We start from the raw sequence: 21398 nt of genomic DNA on the forward strand, positions 1-21398 counted from the left end.
CTAAGGGATCTAGGATTTATTTTAGTAGTAATTGATTCACCCCTCTCCTCTTAGTTAATCCTCTTATATTTCCAATACATAGAACTGAACCAAGAGAAGAAATAAGAGTTGAAATAACAACTCCTACACCAAATAGGAATTTGACAAAGAATCACCCTACAAAGTAGATTATTGGAAGAAAAGGCAAATGAGTGATGAAAAGAAACATAGTAAATGAGGAATTATTTCTCAAGTTGAATCTAAGAGTGCAGATGAAGAATGGAAGGATGATCATTTGATTCAAGCAATGAAAGAAGAACTAGATCAGATTGTGAAGAATGAGACAAGGAAATTGGTTTCTACACCTAAAGAAAAAGAATACATGGGTATTCAGAAGCAAGATGAATGAAAAAGGTGAAGTTGTAAGGAAAAAAGCTAGATTGGTATGTAAAGGATATCCATAGCAAGAAGGTATATATTATGAAGAAACATATGCCCATATAGCTAGAATGGAAGCAATAAGAAATTTATTGGCTTATGTAACAAATAAAAAGTTTAAAGTATATCAGATGGATGTCAAGTCAACATTTCTAAATGGAGAACTTGAAGAAGAGGTTTACATTGAGGAGCCTCAAGGATTTCCTTTGATATAAGAACAAGATATGGTATGCAAATTGAAGAAAATGTTGTACAATCTAAAGCAAGCACCTAGAACCTAGTATGCAAGACTAGATTAATATTTGGCAAAATGTGGATTTGCTAAAGGTATGAAAGATGGTAATTTATATTTGAAAGAAATTAGAAATGGTTTTTTGATCATTGTGATATTTGTTGATGATATAATATTTGGAGGTAATGATGAAGAAAATGATAAGTGTGCTGAAGAGATGAAGAATAAATTTGAGATGAGTATTATTGGTGAGATGAAGTTTTTCTTGGGTTTACAAATTGTGCAAAATAGTGATGACATTTTCATATCATAAGCTAAGTATTTGAATGACTTGTTTAAAATATTTGTCTTGGAAATTTGTAAACTTATTGGTACACCTATGGTAACTAATCACAAGTTATCTAGAAGAGATAAGATACCTACAATTGACCAAAAGAAGTATAGACCAATGATTGAAGGTTTACAATATCCAACTTACACTAAACCAGATATAGAAAATATAGTTGGGATAGTAGCAATATTTCCAGTTGATCCTAAGGAATCTCATTATTTGGTAGTAAAGAGGATATTAGATATTTGAAGGATACACCTAATTATGGATTATGGTAAGATAGATCAAGTGATTTCACTTTTTGTGCTTATACTAATGTAGATTGGGTAGGTAGTATGGATGATAGAAAAATAACTAGTGGTGGAGCATTTTTTCTTGGAGGAAGTTTGGTTTCTTGGCTAAGCAAGAAACACTATTATATTTCACAAAGTACAATAGAAGTAGAGTATGTGGTAGCAACAAACAATTGTAATCAAATGTTGTGGATGAAGCAGATGGTGAAGGGTACTAGGATAGAATTTTTAGAACCTGCTATCATACATTGTGAGAACACAAATATGGTGAGTATGTCTAAGAATCTTGTATTGCATTCTAAGACTAAGAATAGGCCTATTTAGTATCATGTTTTGAGAGAAAAAGTAGTAGAGAAAGAAATCAAATTGGAATATGTAAGTACAAAAGATCAAATTTCCAATTTTTTTTGAAGCCTTTGCCTAAAGATACATTTTAGTATTTGTGAGGTATGCTTGGGGTTATTCCCCTACCTATTTTTGAGTATAGTTGATGTAGAGATTGCATCAGTCTAGTGGTACAAAGCACTATTGTTTGACTAAACTAAATGTTGATGCTTCTTGTATGGGGGAGTATTTGAGATCAGAAAAGTCATCTAGAACTCTTGATAGTTGATTTAGAATAGTGTCTTTGGACACTCAAGCTAGTTGAAGACTTGGAGCATATGATTGATATAATGAAGCCTTTGTCATTAATGTCAATGGGAGAGAGAATGCATGAAAAAAATCTCCTTAGTACTATAGGGGAGAGATTACATAGAGAAGTATTATGAATGGGGGAGAAGATCCTCTAAGCACAATAAGGGAGAAAGTTTTTTTATGCCAATGGGAGATACATTGAATGGGGGAGAAGATATTTTTTTCTTAAGAGTTAGTGTATAAAAAATTGATGTCAATCTTAAAGAAGAGATGAACATAGAGCAGTGTTCTTTTGAGGTTCATATTTCATTGACGAAGAGGATTTGAAAAGAAGAGAAGAGAAATAGTTGTGGTAGAGTGTTGTTTTGGTATTCTTGGAACTCAGATGTTTTTCATATATTTTGCCATCAATGCAAAAGGGGGAGATTATTAGCATGATTGACATGTTGCATTCATGACTGTGTTTTTCATTGATATCAATATAATAGTATTTTTGTGAATATTAGTAGAGTAGCAGACATAGAATAAGGTTCTATAGCTAGAGAATTGATGGTCATGTCAAGGGTGGTTAAGGAAGTGTTTTACACTATGTCCTAATGAAGAGGTTAAGTGTGCATCAAGTAAGGAGAAGATATGAAGAAGATATACTTGATTTATATAGAGTAGTATATAGATAGAGTATCTAAAAAGTAGTTTTTGATGAATATATTGTATCTCCTAACAAAGATAGAATCATTATATGCAATGTTAGGTAGTGATGACTTCAATTAATGTACAAGTTCTGAGGTTGCATGTGTGAGAAGTTGTAAAGACTGTGAACCAACAATGTTGTGAAATTGTAAAGTAATTAATAATTTTAATGTGGTCCTATTATAATATATTAGGAAAGCCACTAGGCCAACTCAAGGAATTGTTTTTAGGACATGGTATAAAGGAAGGTCAATTTCCTTGTTTATAAAAATACATTTTGACCAAGATCAAGTGAGTAAGAGAAGAGTATTTGGTAAATGTGAGTAAGCAATCCAAGGGATTATTGGATGCAAAATTGGTGATCTGGTATCAATATTAGAAGAAGAAGAGGAGTATAGTAGACACAATGATGGGGACACAGTCCAAGCATAGAATGGACACAACATTAAAGGAAAAATTTTATTAACTATGAAAATATGCTAGTATACTTAGTGCAGAGAAACAGACTCCAAAACATGCCCTATGGGTTTACAATAGCATAAATCTAGAGATAATTCTTCTGCTAGTACCTTCTCTCAAACTCCACTCTGAACTGCCTTTTACAATGCCAGAAATGTCCTTAAATAGACCCCAAAGGGTTAAGGATTAGGAATACATTCTAGAAAGTGGTAGTTGGCATCCAATGACCAAATAGAAGGCTCCAAAAGTTGCATTAGAAGTTGGTACAAAATTAGAAGAATCCAAAAACAGTAACCGAACTTTCGAGAGGCATAACTTTTGAACCGTAGCTCTGATTGATGAACTGTTAACATTTCCAAAAAGCTCTCAAAGTGCTCTATAGCCTTATGGACTAGCTTTTTCCATCCCCATTTTTTGGCCTTGTACAAGTCATTTAATGCCCTGAACCTAACTTTGAAGCATTCTTAGGAGGTCTCCAAAAACTGAAAAAATGCAATAACTTTCAAACCGTGGGGCCTTTTGACCTAATTCTTTTTCTAGAATGCTCTAAATTACAATTACATTTGTCTAGCCAATTTACACCCTCTAATTGACCAAAATTATGGCTCAATTACATACTCCTATTTTTTTGGCATTTACACGTATCCCAAGGTGATTTAAAACTCTAACCCAGAACACTAATAGTGGAACCATGAGAGTTAGAACCTTTATTTAACCCAAATGGATATCCAGAAATGAAAACACATGAAATAGAAACTAAGTCTAAGTACTTTTTTTTTTGGGTGACACAGGATTGCCCTTATACCTCTGGATGCTCCTACATCACATGACAAAGGAAGAGGAAGTAGAAGTACAACTCATTTCTATTACTCTGAAAGGAATAATATAGAGATCAGTTGAATAGTGAGTTCAGTGATCTTACCCCTCAATCTATTTGGATAGTGGATTAATCTACCTTCTACAACTCCTGATAGCATTGGAATCTCTTAAAAGGGATTCAAAGTCTCCTAACATGGACTAATATGTACTAAATGTATTTATTGATTCCTAATAGGGTCCATCCTCTAACAAGGCACATTTATATTAGTAAATCATTTTGTGAGTACCATCCCCACCAATATTTTCCCTCTAATCAAGGGTTTCCCTAGTTAACATGTCTAGTGTTATTGTATTTGAGTATTTTGTTATGGTTGTGGATTATATTGCTCATACAGTTAAGGATTAATAAGCTTGATAATTGTTATAATAGTTATATAATTGATTCCCCCCACTCTAAGTTATATTGGTAGACTTTACTTTCTAACAACTTCTCCATGATTTGTGGGTTAGAGAGCTACATTCCCCTCAAAAAAATTATTTTTACAAGTAGACAAGCTCCATGGTATGTACTGCTAGGAAGAGTTAAACAAAGTTTTTGGATTCCACTCAGATTTTAACCCCCATTGCTTATGCACCCACTCTTAAGTGTCCATGAAGATATAAATGAACATGATATGGATGTTAAAGTTCAAATTTTGGAAGAACTCAAAGACTCTAAGGGATACTATTGGAGCTACAAAAAAGGAGTCAAAGAAAGCATTGCATCATATTTTAGGATGAGAGCTCAGTTTAGAAATCATATCCTTAATGAGGGACCAACAAGACCTTAAGTTGGGGGGAATAGTGGGGCTATGAAATAATATAATGTCATAAGTTTTATGGTTATTTGAAGGGTCTTTTCCTTTTAATTTCAAAATATTTTTTATTATATACTCTATATAAACCTATAATTACTATGCTTTGATATGGTATTCAAGACATTATATGGTTTCATAAATATAATGTTATAGTTATAACTTATATGTGATAAATGAGATCATGTGTGTATATATGTTGGTAGATAGAATATTTTCTTCCTTCAAAATGTATGGGGTAGGTTTTTGTAGCCATATCTCATGAGCAAGGATTAATCTATCTATGCATTTAATGGTTTCTATGAGTTATTGAAATAGTTATATGTTTTGATATTTGGCATGCGTACTAATCTCTTGCAAGAATAATTCAAAGAGAATTAGAAGAAGTGTGATGAATGGAAGTAATGAGATATTCATGCCACCCTATGCCAATGGTTCAACTAAACATTGGGTTAATGTAAATTTCAACCACTCAAGCATAAATCTAGAGTTATGGCATCCTACATTTGATGAAGACTTGTTCAATCAGGAAGAATGTGTTCTATGTTGATGTATCCCATTAATGATGTTGCTAATCCTTTTTGTTGAAGGGTCCTAGATTTAAGGGAGATATTTTTTTGTTGATGTTATAAATAAGATGTTGATTCAAACCTCTAGAGTTTATCCAAAAGTGATTGTAATTCATGACAACATTCAATATATAGTTCCTTATTTTCAGTTTGTATTGTTGATGGTTTTATATCAATAAAAATGATGGTGTTATTTTTAGCACTTTATAAATTGATTTTATATTCTTTCTCTCATTGAAGGGGGCCTTTCAGCAATATGGCTAAGTAGGAATATTTAGAGTTGTCATTTATGGAAACATATATCTCAGGATGAGAAGGAACAATGTACAAAGAAAGGTTTCACGGTTAGATGCAAAAAATTGTCCAAGTACCAGATAGTCTCACTAGCAACAAAGGATCAATTTTCTTGAGTATAGATGCTAGATTAATATTTGGCATGTGTACAATTAAGGATAGGTATTACAAAGTGTCATGATGACATGGCTAAGTACACAGGTATATATTGACTATACAAGAGGAGTTATATAGTAAACACCATAAAGGTAGTGAACATAGCATAACAGTAAAAAGTAGAATTCAAATTAAGGAATTATTTTGGTTATGAAATAATTACTTAACTAATTAGGGATGATATCCTAGATGTTAACCCTAAGAGGGAAAGATTTGTTTTTGTATTGTGCCAAGCATATAAATTCTTAAAGGCCAATAGGGCAAGTTTTGTAAAAAGAAAAGGTATAAGTAGAAGATCAAGATATGAAAAGTTGTGTGGATGTGTGATAGATGATATGAAAAGTTTTATGTGAACTATATGATTCAAAATCTGATGTATGATTAAAAGTTGTGAAGTAGAGTAGTCAACAGTAAGAAGTTTTTATATCTATCTCTTTTTGTATAAAGGAACTACATTGTATGATTGCATGTTTGGGCAATGACCTCTTCTTGCATACATTTTGTATTTGTAATACCAAGTCCTAACAAGGTCAACGAAAATCCTAACAAGGTTGAGAATTTTAACAAGGACCAAGAAACTATATGTACTTCATAGACTCCTAATAGGGTCAATATCCTTAACCAAATTTATTTTTTAGTGGATCATTTTATGGGTGCCATCCCCATTAGGGTTTTCCCTTGGCCAAGGTTTCCCTAGTTTAAAAAAATCATGTTATGGGTTAAAATGTGTATGGTTATATTTACTATTCAACATTGTTGGTTTACTTTCATATGCATGTTATAAAGTAATTAACAATATTTAGTTATGGGAAGAGGTTTTTAGAATACTGATTCACCCCCCACCATCTCAATATTACCTATTTCTAACAATTGGTATCAAAGAACAGTTACTTAGAAGAGGTTTAACAAATTGAGTAAGATCCCTATGGGTATGGAACAATCACAGAAGAATCTTGAAGAATCCCTTGAGAAGATTTATCTTCTTACTAAATAAAGAGACAACCTAAAAGAAAGGTTTGAAGATGCAAAAGATTACATTGGGAAACTAAAAGATAATATTGATCATCTCAAATCTAGAAAAGAACCTAGAGATAAGATAAAAGAAAGTGATGAGGTAGCAACTTTAAAGAAGGAAAATAAGATTTTGAAATATGAGTTGAAGATTGTTGAGCTAAAACTAAGTTTGAAGAAGGATGATATCAATACTAGACCAAATCTAAAATTTGAGGATGTAGATCTAAGATCTCATCTTTCAAAAGTGACATTTAAACTAGTTTCTATCAAAATAGAACATGTGAAACTCAAGAAGTACAATACTATTATGAAAGGAGAATTGGCCCAAGCTAAGAAAAAATCAGAAAATTTATATTCAAATAGTGAGAAAATTGATGAACAACTATTCTATTAGAGATCTTCTTATGATAAGAAAGGTCTTGGATATTTCATTGGAGAAAAATCAGCAAAGAAATCTAAAGCTAGAAAAGAATAAGATCTAGTTGTTGAAGCCCCTGAACCTAAGAAGAATGATTAAAATGAAATTAAGCCAATTAAATTTGATAGAGTACCTAAAGAAGTAGAGCAACAAATTCAACCTAAGAAAAATGATGAACCCAAACAAATAAAGCAAGTTAAACAACCTAAAGAGGTTGGGTATGAATTCAAAGGTAGATGCTTTATATGTAATGAAGTTGGTTATAAGAAGAGATATTGTATAGGTAAGCCTTTCAAACCTATTACTAATTTCTATTGTTATAATTGTCATGGTTTTGGACATAAAGCAATTGATTGTAGGAAACCTAAGTTTGATAGTAATAATAGCAATACTAGAATGTTTAGGGATACTAACCCAATACATAATAAAAGAAGGAGATCCTCAAGAAGATCTAATGAAGGAGAAATATTCTATGTCATATGTGTAACAACTTTGGACACATCGCTAGGAATTGTAGAGCACCAATTAATTAGAATGGACCTAATCAGAGAATGAGTGCACTTGTATGTAAGTTATGCAATAACTTTGGTCACACTACAAGATTTTATAGAATGGATATGAGGAACATCAACAAGAATCCAAACTTGAGAAGGAACAACAACATAAATGATAGAAGGAATGACAATAGTGACAATAGTCAGAAAGATGTACTCAAAGTACATGTTGAAGAATTAAAGGAGGTATTTGTAAAGAAAAGATATCCATCAAGTTCACATGTAGTATTAGTAGAATAGTATTTTGATGCACCTGATGAGAGATTAAACTCAATCATTGTGTGTCATTCATCTTATTTGAATTAAGCACTATCCCATTAAAGATAAAACACCAAAAAGATAGAATAGAGGTTAGAGATCAAGTTAGAAGTTGAAAAGTTGGCATAAGGAAAAGTGGATCATAAGGAAGCTCTAGTTAAGAGCACAAGTCAATTAGAGATTGCATAAAGATGTATGAATGAAAACAAGTTTACTAGTTAACAGAGACAACCTTTTGTAGATTGAGTAGTTGTGCAATTAATATGGAGATTATTTTGAAAAGATATAAGTTGTGCAATCATGATCATGTGAGTTATTCAACTATGTGAATAGTTAAGAAGAAATCAAGAGCGAATTGAAAAGAAAATTAAAGGAGACTCGAATAATTTTCAAAGTGTGAAGAATGGGGAGCTCTAGTTATGCATTTAATTGAGGTATTTCACTCTTAAGCAAGAATTTTTCTAAGAATTGTACCAAGAATTAAGTTGTAAAAATGGATAAGTCTTTAATTCATCACGTGGAAGATGAAGCAAGTCCTAAATTGAAGAATAACCCCATTCAATATGTGAGTGATGACCCTAGTTTTGCATTATCAAGAACATTAGAAAATGTTATTCACTTAAATGATGTAGGTAGTTATTTGAGAATGTAGGTGAAGATCATATCTCAAAGGAGTTTGATAACATTTACAATCAAGACATGAGCTATAAGAAAGGTTTTGAGTATATAAAATATAATGACCTAGTTAAATTTATTTTCTACTATGATTTTGATAATGAAGAATGGACTAGGATAATTCTTACTAGAATTCATAATGACAAGTTTTGGTTAGGAGAAATGTAGTTAAAATCTATGCTAACCTTGTTCATGAGGTCACTCGACTATGCAATGAAGTCATAATACCAATTACTGAAATAATTTCAATAATTTAGTGCTTGATAATACCAAATCAGTTTACAATGGTAGAGGCATTATCATAAGTAATACCAAGCAACATGATGTTAGATTCTTGAGAAGAATCATAGCAGCAAAAGCAACACCCCAAATCAAAATTGGAACTAACACAATCCAAATTGGTGGTACGAAGGTTACAATTAACAATGTTAAAGATCATTTTAAGGATCTTGGGCCAAACATTGTTAACAATATCTCTAGTGGTTCTAGCTCTAAAGGAGAAGTAGATAAGGAAGATGAGAAAAGAAATGAAGAAGAAGAAAAGAGGAAGGAGGAAGAAGAGAAAAGGAATAATGAAGAATAGAGGAAGAATAAATTAGAAGAAGAGAGAAAGAAAGAGGAAGAAGAGAAAATAAAGAAACAAGAAGAAGAGGAGAAAAAGAAAGAGAATGAGAAGAAGAAATAAGAAGATGGAAAGAAGAAGGAAGAGGAAGAGAAAAAGAAGAAAGGGGAAGAAGAGAAATAGATATAAGAGGTAGAGGAATAGAAGAAGAAAGAATATGAAGAAAAGAAAAGAAGAGAAGAGAAGGAAAAGAAGAAAAAAGAGGAAGAAGAGACAAAAATAAGAGAGGCAGAGGAACAAAAGAAGAAAGAAGATGAAGAAAAGAAAAGATAAGAAGAGGAGGATAAGAAGAAGAAAGAGGAGGAGGATAAGCTGACTATTGCACCAAGCACATATCTTACCCTTGTAGCTCTAACATACTCAAATGATGATGATCAGATAGAGATGATATATCTTTAAATAAGATAATCAACAAGAACAAACAGGTGAAGAGTTTACAGAAAAATCTTATGGGTGTAACTGTTGATAGTAAGATCATCATATCTAGATCTAGAGGATATAGATAAAGTAGTTATTCAAGAATTTGATGGTGAATTCACCAACTTGTCAGATGTGGCAGCAGTTCAAGTGCAAGCAAAGAAAGATTCTTAGATATTTAACACAATCTATCATAAAATCATGAATGACCTAGGAGCTCTTGATGCCTACATCAAAGAGTTAAGGAGATGCAAACTTGAAGGTAAGGAAATGTATGCCAAATGTCTATGTGTTTTAATTTCACTAAGGAAATTTATGTGGAGCTAAGAAGAAAGCATGATTAAGTAAAGGCATTAATAAGCCAACTCAACCAATCGAGTGTTAAAGTTGAAGGCATTGAAAGGCAAATCCGCAAGACTTATGATGAAATAAGTCTTATGGAGCTTAGAAAATAAAGGATTGCAAAGATGTTCTCACTTCTGATAGAACACCTATCAATAAAGATCAGCAAACTTGAACAACAAGTGGAGGAGCATTTGAAAGCAAAGACATCCTTTGACAAGTTTATTTACTCGTACTTGAATGCAATAGAAATTGCATCTTATGGGTTATGCACTCTCCTTGACATATTAGAGTGAGTGAACGACACATGGGAGAAGAAACTAAAGAGTCTAATGGTAAGTTTTATAGAATGTATCTTTCTATAAGCATCCTAGAGAAGAGGTGAAGAACCAAATTTTGACATGTATACAATTTTTGACACATTTGTCATTAATGTCAAAGGTGTAGATAAGTATAGGAATATTGTATGAAAATTGTATAGAGTACAATGTAAGGGGGAGTAATAGTAATATACTAAGGGGGAGTAGTACTATACAATATTTGGATTTATAAGGAAAGATGTTTATAAATGTAATGATCCACAAGTTTTGAATTTTGCAGTTTTGTAAACTTTTGAAGGCCAAATTTTGAAGAACATTTTTGTACACCATTTTGGGATTTAGCCAATTTTCTCATATGTTTCCACTAATTCCAAAGGGGGATATTTTTGGAAATATAGCTAAGTAGGACAATGTAGAACTTTCATTTATGGTAACATATATCTCAGGATGAGAAGGTACAATGTATAGATAAAGGTTTCATGCTTAGATGCAAAAAATTATTTAAGTATCAGATAGTCTCATTAGCAACACAGTAATATTTTTCTTGAGTATAGATGATAGATTAATATTTGGAACATGTGTAGCTAAGGATAGGTATTATGAAGTATCATGATGATGTGGTTAAATGCACAAGTATGTACAAACTATACGGAATGATTTATACAGTAAACACCAGTAAAGGCAGTGAACTGAGCTAAACAAAGCATAACAATAAAAAGGTGAATTATAGGTTAATGAATTATTTTGGTTACAAAATAATTACTTAAATAATTAGGTATTACATCCTATATGTTAACCCTAAGATGGAAATAATTATTTTTCTATTAAGCCAAGTGTGTAAATACTTGAAGGTCGACAGGGCAAGTTTTCTAAAAAGAAAAGGTATAAGTAGAAGATCAAGATATGTGAAGTTGTGTGAATATGTGATAGATGATATGTGAAGTTATATGCAAACTATATGATGTGAAATCTAATGTATGATCATAATATTGTGAAGTACAATAGTTAGCAATAAGAGGTTTTTGTAGCTATCTCTTTGTGTATAAAGGAATTACATTATATAATTGCATGTTTGGGTAGCGGGCTCTTCTTGCATACATTTTGTATTTGCAATACCAACTCCTAACAAGGTTGAGTCTTTTAACAAGGTCTAGTCCTCTAACAAGGACCAAGACACTATATGTACTTCATAGACTCTTAACAGGGTCAATATCCTTAACTAGATTCTTTTGTTTAATAGATCATTTTGTGGGTACCATTCCCACCAAGGTTTTACCTTGGTCAGGATTTCCCTAGTTAAAAAATATGGTGTTATGAGTTCTTATTGTGTATGGTTATATTTACCATTCAATCACATGCATGTTATAAAGTAATTAACAAATTCAGTTATGGGCAAAAGTTTGTAGAATATTGATTCACCCCCCCCACACTCAATATTACCTATTTCTAATAGGGCCACTTGGTGAGTGAATTAGTTAGTAGGAGTAGTTTTCATTATTCTTAGAATAAATAGAACTGTATTTCTCCTAGAGCCATTGGTAATAGAACTATTGGTTGTTCCTACAACAAAGGTATACAAAGTATAATTCTATTTGTATTTCAATTCCTGCACTCTAGATTAGTTTCTCAATTTTGTACTTGAGATCAGTATTTATATTTCTAATAAGCCTATCATTTCCATTCTAATAGAATAGTAATGGAAACTAAGAGGGTTTAGAGCATATACTTTGTGGATACCATTTCAAGTCTATGTCCCTAGTTGATAAATTAAATGAGTTCAATGGGGTATTTGGATGCTACTTAGGATGTCCAATCCATGAGTGCAAAGCTCTAGTTTCTAGATCAAATATTTGACCAATCATAGAGATAAGAGAACATCAATGTATATTTAAGTGAAATTTAAAGTGAGAAGGTGTGTATTAACTAGTAAGAGATTAGAAGGAAAATATCAAAAAGGGACTGAGCATAACAGAGATTTGAACAAGCAAGGTAATGCTAAACCTAATAGATCATTTGAACTTTTATTTTATAGAAATTGTAGCCAAAAATTATCTTAACCAAGTGGACCTAAAAAATCTATGAAATCTTATGTGGTAACATTTATTAGTGATGTTCACAAGTCCTATAGACCATGCCACTCTTTGCACAGGACCAAGGAGAATGATAAGGTCTAGATGATCTTTTGTGTAAATCTTCTACCCAAGAAATTCCTTATTAATAGTACCTTTTTGCTTGATCTAGTACATGCTACTAAATTTATAGCCAAATATGGTCATGAAGATATTAATCCAAATACAAATAATGAGCCAAAGCCCCAAACCCGGGACTTTATGGAAAAATCTCAATAGATTGATGATTGTGAGGGTGCCAAGGATTTAAAGGGTGATGAAAATGTTCTGGAATTTTTGGATAAAGCCAAAGATAGAGCTAATACTAGGATGGAGATAAAAAACTAGATGTATAATGAAATTAAAAAAACTTCACTTATATGTTTCTTCCTTGTAGAAAAAGTCCCTATTTTTACAGGTGAAGCTAGATGAGGAATGTAAGAAGCAGAGGGAGATAGAATCTCTGGTTGGGAACATCCCAGCCAAACTTCTGGAGTATGAATCTTCCCTTAAAAATTTTATTAAGGATAGTGAGATGGGGATGTAGGATGTTACTTCATCCATCTTGGCTGCTACCTCTATTGGGAAAGTTTCTCTGTATGAAGCTAATTCAACTAGTCATGCTTTGTTGTTGGCTAGTGGTTCGAGCAGAAGAACCAAAAAAAGCAATAAGAAAGTGGATATCCATCCACTTTTGAAGAATATTCAAGACTCTCTCAAAGAGGTTATCGTCTTAGACACATCTATTACTAGTGCTATTAAAGATATGGTCTAAGTTTCTTTACTAAGCTTTTTTTGGACTTTTGGTCCATGTTGTTTTGTTTACTTATATTGGTTGATGGTCCATATAAAACTAGCTTGACTTGGTTCCTAGTCCTTGTAAAACAAGCCTTTGAAGTCTACTTTGATATTCTAGTTTGTTGGTCCCTGTAAAACCATCTCTTGACTTTGGTTCCTTTTTGTTTGGGGTTTCAGGTCCCCTCAAACCTACTTTTACATAATCAAAATAATGTGAATGTAAACCTTTAGCAAGGTTTTCTCATAGTAGAGTTCACTTCGGAAGAGTGATATTTTTTGGTTATTGGTCCCAAGTGGTTTTTATTAGATAAATAAGGGGGTGAATTAGTTATGTTTAGTTATCCTACAATCCCTTTTAACAATTTTAGCACTAAGAAACTTTACAAACATAATCAATAATCACTTGGTGTATACATTCATCATCATATTTTAACATATTCACTCATTTTCCTTTGAAATTTTTATTCACTATTTTGTTATAATCAATTGATAGTAATATCACTTGGTTATTATCGACCATAAATGTCATTGTTACCAAGTAGTAGTAAAATGAAAATAACATAAAAAATAACTTGCAACATAACAATGTCAACACATTTGACACCAATATTTTAATGTGGAAACTTTGTGAAGGGAAAATCCACTTGGGACCAACAACCCAAAAAAATTCACTCTTTTGGAGTGATCTCTATAAGGAGCCAACCTTGTTAAAAGTTACAAAAAATTGTTAATGTGACCTTGTTAGAGGATTTAACCAGAAGATCATCTAGACCTTATCACTTTTTGATCCTTTTCTAAAGAGTTTCCTACTCTAAAAGACTTACAAACGTTACTAATTAATGTTACTACATAGGATTTCACATACTTTTTAGGTCCACTTGGTCTACAATATTTTCTACTACAATGATTAGAAAGTAATAGTGTAAAAAATGATATGTTTAGGTATAACACTACCTTTTCTTTTCTAGATCTCTTTTATGTTCTTCTCTCTATTTGATCTTTATCTTCTTACCTTCTTCCCTATGTTCTCTTGACTGGATGATTTACTCCTTCCTTCTTCTTCCTCAAATATTCTCATTTCTCTTAGTTCAACGATATTCTTTTCACCTTCTTCAATAGTTCACATTCATAGCAACATGATCAGCAACATCAACTTCCAACTAGCAGCTTAAAACTATTTTTAACATCTCCTAAAATAGTCATTTTGATGCTTCCAGTTTCTTCCTTTTATTTCTATTCAATCACCATCATTGGTTTCAAATCCAATGTACTTAACCACACAGAAAATATAAATTTTCATGGAAATTTGTGCACTTCCTTATCTTTCTTCAATCTCCATCATCGGATGCTTATTAAAAAAAAAATTGTCATTGATCTAGTAAAAAGTTTTGACTCATGCCTTTGAACATCTCAAACATTCCATTTTCCATCAAAAATTTGTCTTAGATTCTATTTCTTTTAACTTGTTCTTCATTATTTTACTCGATAAACCTAACATTTCACTCAAGTAATATAGTAGGTGATTAATACTCTCACTTGGGCAATACTAAATTTACTATTTGCTTTGTCATTTTCTCAATGAACACTATAGTCACTTGATGAACATAATCTTCCTTATTTAACCTTATCACTCAGTTAAGCTCGTGTAACTTAATACATTACAATGTTACATTATTATAAACTAATCAAACCAATATTACATTACCACTATCCAACTCCTTCAAGTGCTAATTGAATACTATACTTATCAACTCTCTTTTTAACATACTTTCTTCAAATCCTCTTCATCAACCATAATGATATAGCGCTCTACTGAGTTAGCATAATGTCTAGCCAACTAAGACTTTAACATCAATGACAACATAAAAACCAATATGATTCTTATAGATACATTCATAGCATTACCAATTACATTATCAATTGGAGTTAACAATTTTTCACTTTACATGGGTTTCTATGTTAAAAATATTGTTGTCAAATGTGTGAATGTTGTCATGTTGTAAATTGATTTTTCATGATATTTTATCTTTACTGCAACTCAATAAAAACTACATAATAGTAAAGTTAAAATTATGATATTCGGTGATAACAAAAATAGAGAGTTTATAGTTTGGAGTAAATTGATTATAAGAGTTATTCATGAAGTTGAATGAGACCATCAAGTGATTTTTTTTATGTTTTTAAAGTTTTAAAGGGACTAGAATGTTTGAAGGGATAGTTGGAACTAGATGTTAAGAGGTTTGGTTAATATTTCATCACACCCAACTTCCATCTAGTATTTAGAGCTCTTTATGATGTTGGCAAGCCACTATGTACCTGATTAGAGAGTGATGAGGAGTATGATTGAAGAGATCATTCTCAACATTCATCTAGACAATATATATCAAGAAAGTGTTTCATCTACCAATTTTAGATACATACTATGTTATATCCTTCGAGAGTGCCTAGAGGTGGTGTAAAAATAATTAATGAGTTAATCTAGAAAAACTACCTAATTACCCCAACTCCCTATGGTGGGTCTGGAAGAGTTGATATGAGTAGAAAGTATATGGTAGAAGACATTAGATACTACATGGTGTTGCTAAGATGAATCATGGGGTTGTCCATCTCAAGTAACTTCGAGATGTTGATGATACATTTTATTAAAAAGATCATAACTAAGAGCAACATGATTGATTGAGGGACCATAATCAATTATTCACTTGAGGACTAGACCACCCTAGTGAAAAAAACCCCCAAGTTCTATATGAATTCTTATGTGGTATACTTATTTATATCTTAGTCAAACTACTTGGGTTTGACAAAGAGAGGAAATCTATAGGATGGGAGGAGCTAGCCTTCTATTGTTTACCCACTATAGGTATAGAAGAAGCTCCCTAACAAGATGCCTGAGTTTTGTATTGTTAATAATGCCTTTTTTGTTGTGATAAGATTCATCAAGGGAGATTATGCCAAGATTTTAGATGGAAGCAATTTCTAGAGTTACACAGCTTGGTGACTATCTCATCCAATTTAAAATATTCACATATATCAAATTGGCTTGATCAACATCTAAGCCTAAAAATTTCCCAAGATATCCTTCAAATTAGTTAGTATAATTAGAGATCAGTCAATCAATAACTTCATCCTATGAGAGACATAGAGGGAAGCACCAAAAGTCTTAGGATTGGCCCATCTACATAGGACCATGTACAATTAAAGAGTATATTATATGGACTTTCGAATCATAATGGGAGAATTATCTTATGGAATATTTTCTAACTCCTTGCTTATATTTTGATCACATTAGAATGTATTCCAATTTGATTGGTAGAGAGTTCATTCATGATGTGGTGTTGAAGGATCATTGGATTAATTGTGTAGATGATTATGAAGTAATCATAGAGGATTAGTGTAGAATGTGCCTTCCTATGGAAGAGGTAGGTCTTAGGGTCCAAATATCCTAGAAAGCATGGAAGAAGGATCTTTTAGATGTATTGGATCCTCTTTATAAAAAAGACAAGATCTTTGATTGGCCAATTATGAATGTCGAGGTGGATAAGGATGAGATTGATGATATTGAATTTTGTGTCAAACATGTTGTGGAGTTAATGACTAGATGGGTCATAAAGCCCTTCCCACTCAATCGTGTACCCAACATAACACCCTTGCTAAGAATTTTCATGCAAGGTGAAATGTGAAGCAATCATAAAATAGCTTAGCTACTTCACATGTTTGGAGTACCTCAAAGGGAAGTTAAGGATATTGATCCTTTCAATTCCAACTCTAAGGTACTTAGATCTAAGAAGATTAGTTCTAACCAAATAATGAAGGAGCACTAATGCAAGAAAAGATCCACTAATTATAGTGTTAGAGAAAAGAATTCAAGACTCTTAAAACCCTAATATATATAGAGTTTTGAAGTGAAATTAAGTAGATGTGCAATGTAAGAGTTAAATGTAAAGAAATGGAAATGTGTATTTAAATAGAGAAGGAAATAAATCTCATCTTACCAAATAAAAACCTATAAATCGGGTTATTAAATGATCTACAAAATTGTCAAAACTCACAATTTTGATTGTAAACTATGAGATATACAAAACCCAAAAAATGTTTGACTTACTAGTAAGGTCAGCCTAAGGTAGTAGGGATGACTTTAGGCAGCACGGTCAACTTGGCAGGGAAGTAATGCATCCCTGTTCAATAATGCCAGATTCCATAATAATTTTTGAGTCTCTGAAGTTAGATAAGAATGGTATCAAATTTTGTAACTTATTTGTCCTTCTTAGATCTGTAACCTACAATAAAATGGTTTATTTTGTGGATGGGGGTTTGTCTTGTTCAAATCTCAAAATAAGAACTAACCTTGAAATTGAAATAATTGAAATGATGGAATTGTAAAATAAATTCACAAATTTACCTTACAATAGTAGGATATCTCAAATTTAATTTAATGAGTTCACTTTATCAATTCAATTTTATCAAGAGGAAGTGAATGTGGAAGTAGGATAAATATAGAAACTCTTCCTTAGTGGCAAGCTCCAATATCACCAGTGAAGGAAGCTATATCTTCAATGGTTGTAGCAAGAACATGGAAGAGATGATGAAGCCCCAAATAAACTCATTGAAGCTCCTTGAAAGCACCTTGGATGTAAGAGATTTCCTCTCTAATGTCTTGCAAAAGGATTTCCTTAAGTGTGCTTGAAGATAACTTGGATGCTTGAACTCTTGAGTTCTTGAGTTCTTGAGTTCTTGTGTATATGAAATGGTATTGTGAAATCACAAAGAAAAATAAGGAAAATAGATTGGATTATAAAGGGATTGAAATTAAATTTCTCTTTTTGCATGACCGGATTTTGAATTTTTCTCCTCAAATTAACTTGGATCACATTTAATTGGTGCTAAACCATCATTAATTGAAGTGCAATAAATGTACATGTCATTTTAAATCATGGAAAGAGAAAATTTGAAAATATGTTACCCATGTATTGGACTTAACATACTGAATTTGAAAAGGTAGGGTTAAATGGTCTAATGGGGTTGTATTCTTGATAGTCAATCCCACAAATTTTGCACCTTGCAATGACTTTAAACTCCCATGATATAGTAATCTTTACCATGAGAATGGTTTGAGAATGCATTAGGATAGTTCAAATGGTCTAGAAAGTGTGTGTATCGTATTAGTCAACCAATCCAAGACATGCAAAAAGGGAGAGTAGCTAGCTCTACAAAGTTTTGTTATGCTAGTGCACTCTATATGTTATGCTTGAAAAAAAAACATATGAAAATAAGGGGACCATCTATGCCCTCCCTTAAGATAAAAAAATAATGACTTATTTTGGCATCTTAAGGAAGTTATGAAGAAAGATAGGTATTGAATCTCCTTAGGAGGAAAATCATTAAATGTACTTGGAGGTGGGATAGGGGTAGCATTAATGCATATAAAAAGGCATTGATGTTATCTTGATTTGGAGGTGGAATTGAGAGATTGATAATAATAAATTCAAGGCTTTATGATATGTTTGAGATGTTTGAATAAGTTACCAAAGAGAAAATATTTAGGGGTACCATGTAATAGTGATACCAAATCATAATCCGACCCAAAATTTTAAGAAAGATAGGTTGGAGGAGGAAGAATGGGTTGAGAAGGTCAAAGAGAAGTAGTGGGTTTAGGGTTATTCCTTGTACAATAGGTGTGAGACACCACATGATAATCTAAAATATCACTAGATCTTCCCTTAATAGTTATTGTAGGAGAACCATTAATGGTGGACAACATTTTATTATGAGAATAGGTTTAGTTGAGGAAGGGTAAACTTCAATAGTGAGGATAGGTTGATAAACATTAACTTTATTAAGATCGTGCATCTCCATTGACCCATCACTAGAAGAGATAATATTAAGGACATTAACATTATCCTCTTTTCCTAAGGAATTCTTAGAATAGGGATTGCACATTTTTGTTAATGATTCATTCCTACTAGGAGCATCAAATAAAGGTAAGGTCATTTTGATGAAAGTACTTATAATCTCTTCTTCTTTCTCTTAAATATCACTAAGAGGAGGATATGTGTTAGGAGAAGGAGAAACATCAAGCTTATCATATTGAATGGAAAATGTATTAATCATCATTTTATATTTCTCATGAAGAAGAGAATAGTCAACATCCTTGCATAGGGGTCCATCCCAAATAGTTACATTATCAATGGAAGGAACATATATATCAATAAATCATACTAGAGAAGAAGAATGGTCATAATTGAAAGTGGAATCCATAAAGGTGGAAAGATTGAAAGAAAATGTAGGATCACCTCTAACTAATGTATCCTCATAGGAAAGACCTAAACTAGAAGAAGGGAAAATAAGAATTTGTCATTCATTTCCATAAAGAGGAAGATCACATGGTAAATCTTAATTGATAGGAGGGTGATTTTGTATGCCAAAGATAACGAAATTATGTTTGGAGAATGCATTAAATAACCTTTGAAACATAAGAAAAATATTACATATAGAGTAGGTCTAACTAATCATTATTTCATTGAAATGTATGCAAGATCCAATAAACATTTGAACAATACAACATGAAAAGTACATAATGTTGTATGATCCATGAAAAATAGAGCTAGCCAAATGCTACTAAGGAAAACAATACTAGATATAGATGCACAAATTAAAAAATCTACGATATGAAAATTTAACTCCAAAATCAGGCATAGGGAAAGTGCATAGGTTTACCAAGATGTGAAAGGTAAAATTTGGATCGATCAACTACTTCACATTTTGAGGGTTGATTAGCCTTATACTTCAAAGGGATGCTAAGGAGATCAATCCTTTCAATTATAACTCTAAGGTAATTCAATATAAGAAGATTAGTGCTAATTAAATAATGAAGAAGTACTAATACAAGAAATGACCCAATGATTATAGAGTTAGAGAAAGAATTCACAACCCTTAAACCCTAATGTAGAAAGAGCTATGAAGTTCAATTATGTAGATGTGCAATGTAAGAGTTAAATATAAAGAAAAAAAAATGTCTATTGAATAGAAAAGGAAATAAAACTCACCTAAATAAGTACAAAAATGTAAAACATTGTCAAATGATCTCTAAAACTACCATTACCCAAGCTATGGATTATAAACTATGAGATCTACAAAATCCAAAAATTATTTGACTTTTTGGTACCTAAGGTAGCATGGATGATTTTAGGAGGTAGGGTTGACTTGGCAAGGATGCAATGTGTCCCTTCTTGATAGTGCTTGATTGCAAAATGATTTTTGAATCTCCAAAGTTTGATGAAAAGGTTATCCAAATCTATAACTTGTTTTTTCTTTTGAGATCCAAAACATATAGTAAAAATGGTTTTGTTTTGCTGATGGGGGGTTTGCCTTACTCAAACTGAAATTTAGGAATTAACCTTTAAATTGAAATAATTGAAATGATGGAAATGTAAAGTAAATGCACAAATTCACCTAAAATAGTAGGATATCTCAAATCAAATGTGATGAGCTCAATTTACGGATTAAATTGGATCAAGAGGAAGTGAATGTGTAAGAAGAATGAATGTAGAAGCCCTTCTTTGATGACAAGATCCATATAAACTCCTTGAAGCTCCTAGAAAGTACCTTGGATGTAAGAGATCTCCTATTAGTTCACCTACAAAAGGATCTCCTTAAGTGTGCTTGAAGATAGCTTGGATGATTGAGCTCTTTAGTACTTGAATGCTTGAATACTTAAGTGCTTGAGTAATTGTGTGTATGAAATGATGTTGTGAATCATCATGTAAATTGAGGCAAGTGTATGGGCTTATAAAGGGCTCGAAATAAGCTTTCTCTTGTTTGTCAATTGGACCTTGAATTTGGCACCTCGGATTAACTCAGCCTCAAAGCTTGAGAAGAGGACCTAAAATAGGTCCCAAACAGAGATGCATTGCATCCCTAATTGACCAAGGATCTATGTCCTTGCCAACCTAACCCACAAACATTTGGGGTTCCCTAAGGGTCCCAAGATAGGTCCTAATTATAAAAAATTATGTTCTTTTTTTTTAGAAATATCAGTTTTAGTATAGATAATGTTGGAAATCTGATTAAAAAAATCACTATTGAAGAAAGAAGATTGTTTACAAAGAGGGAGATTGTTTATAAA

This window comes from Cupressus sempervirens, chromosome 10, assembly GCF_028749045.1.
Source record: "Cupressus sempervirens isolate cs-2001-9-10 chromosome 10, ASM2874904v1, whole genome shotgun sequence".
NCBI classification, from domain to species: Eukaryota; Viridiplantae; Streptophyta; class Pinopsida; order Cupressales; family Cupressaceae; genus Cupressus; species Cupressus sempervirens.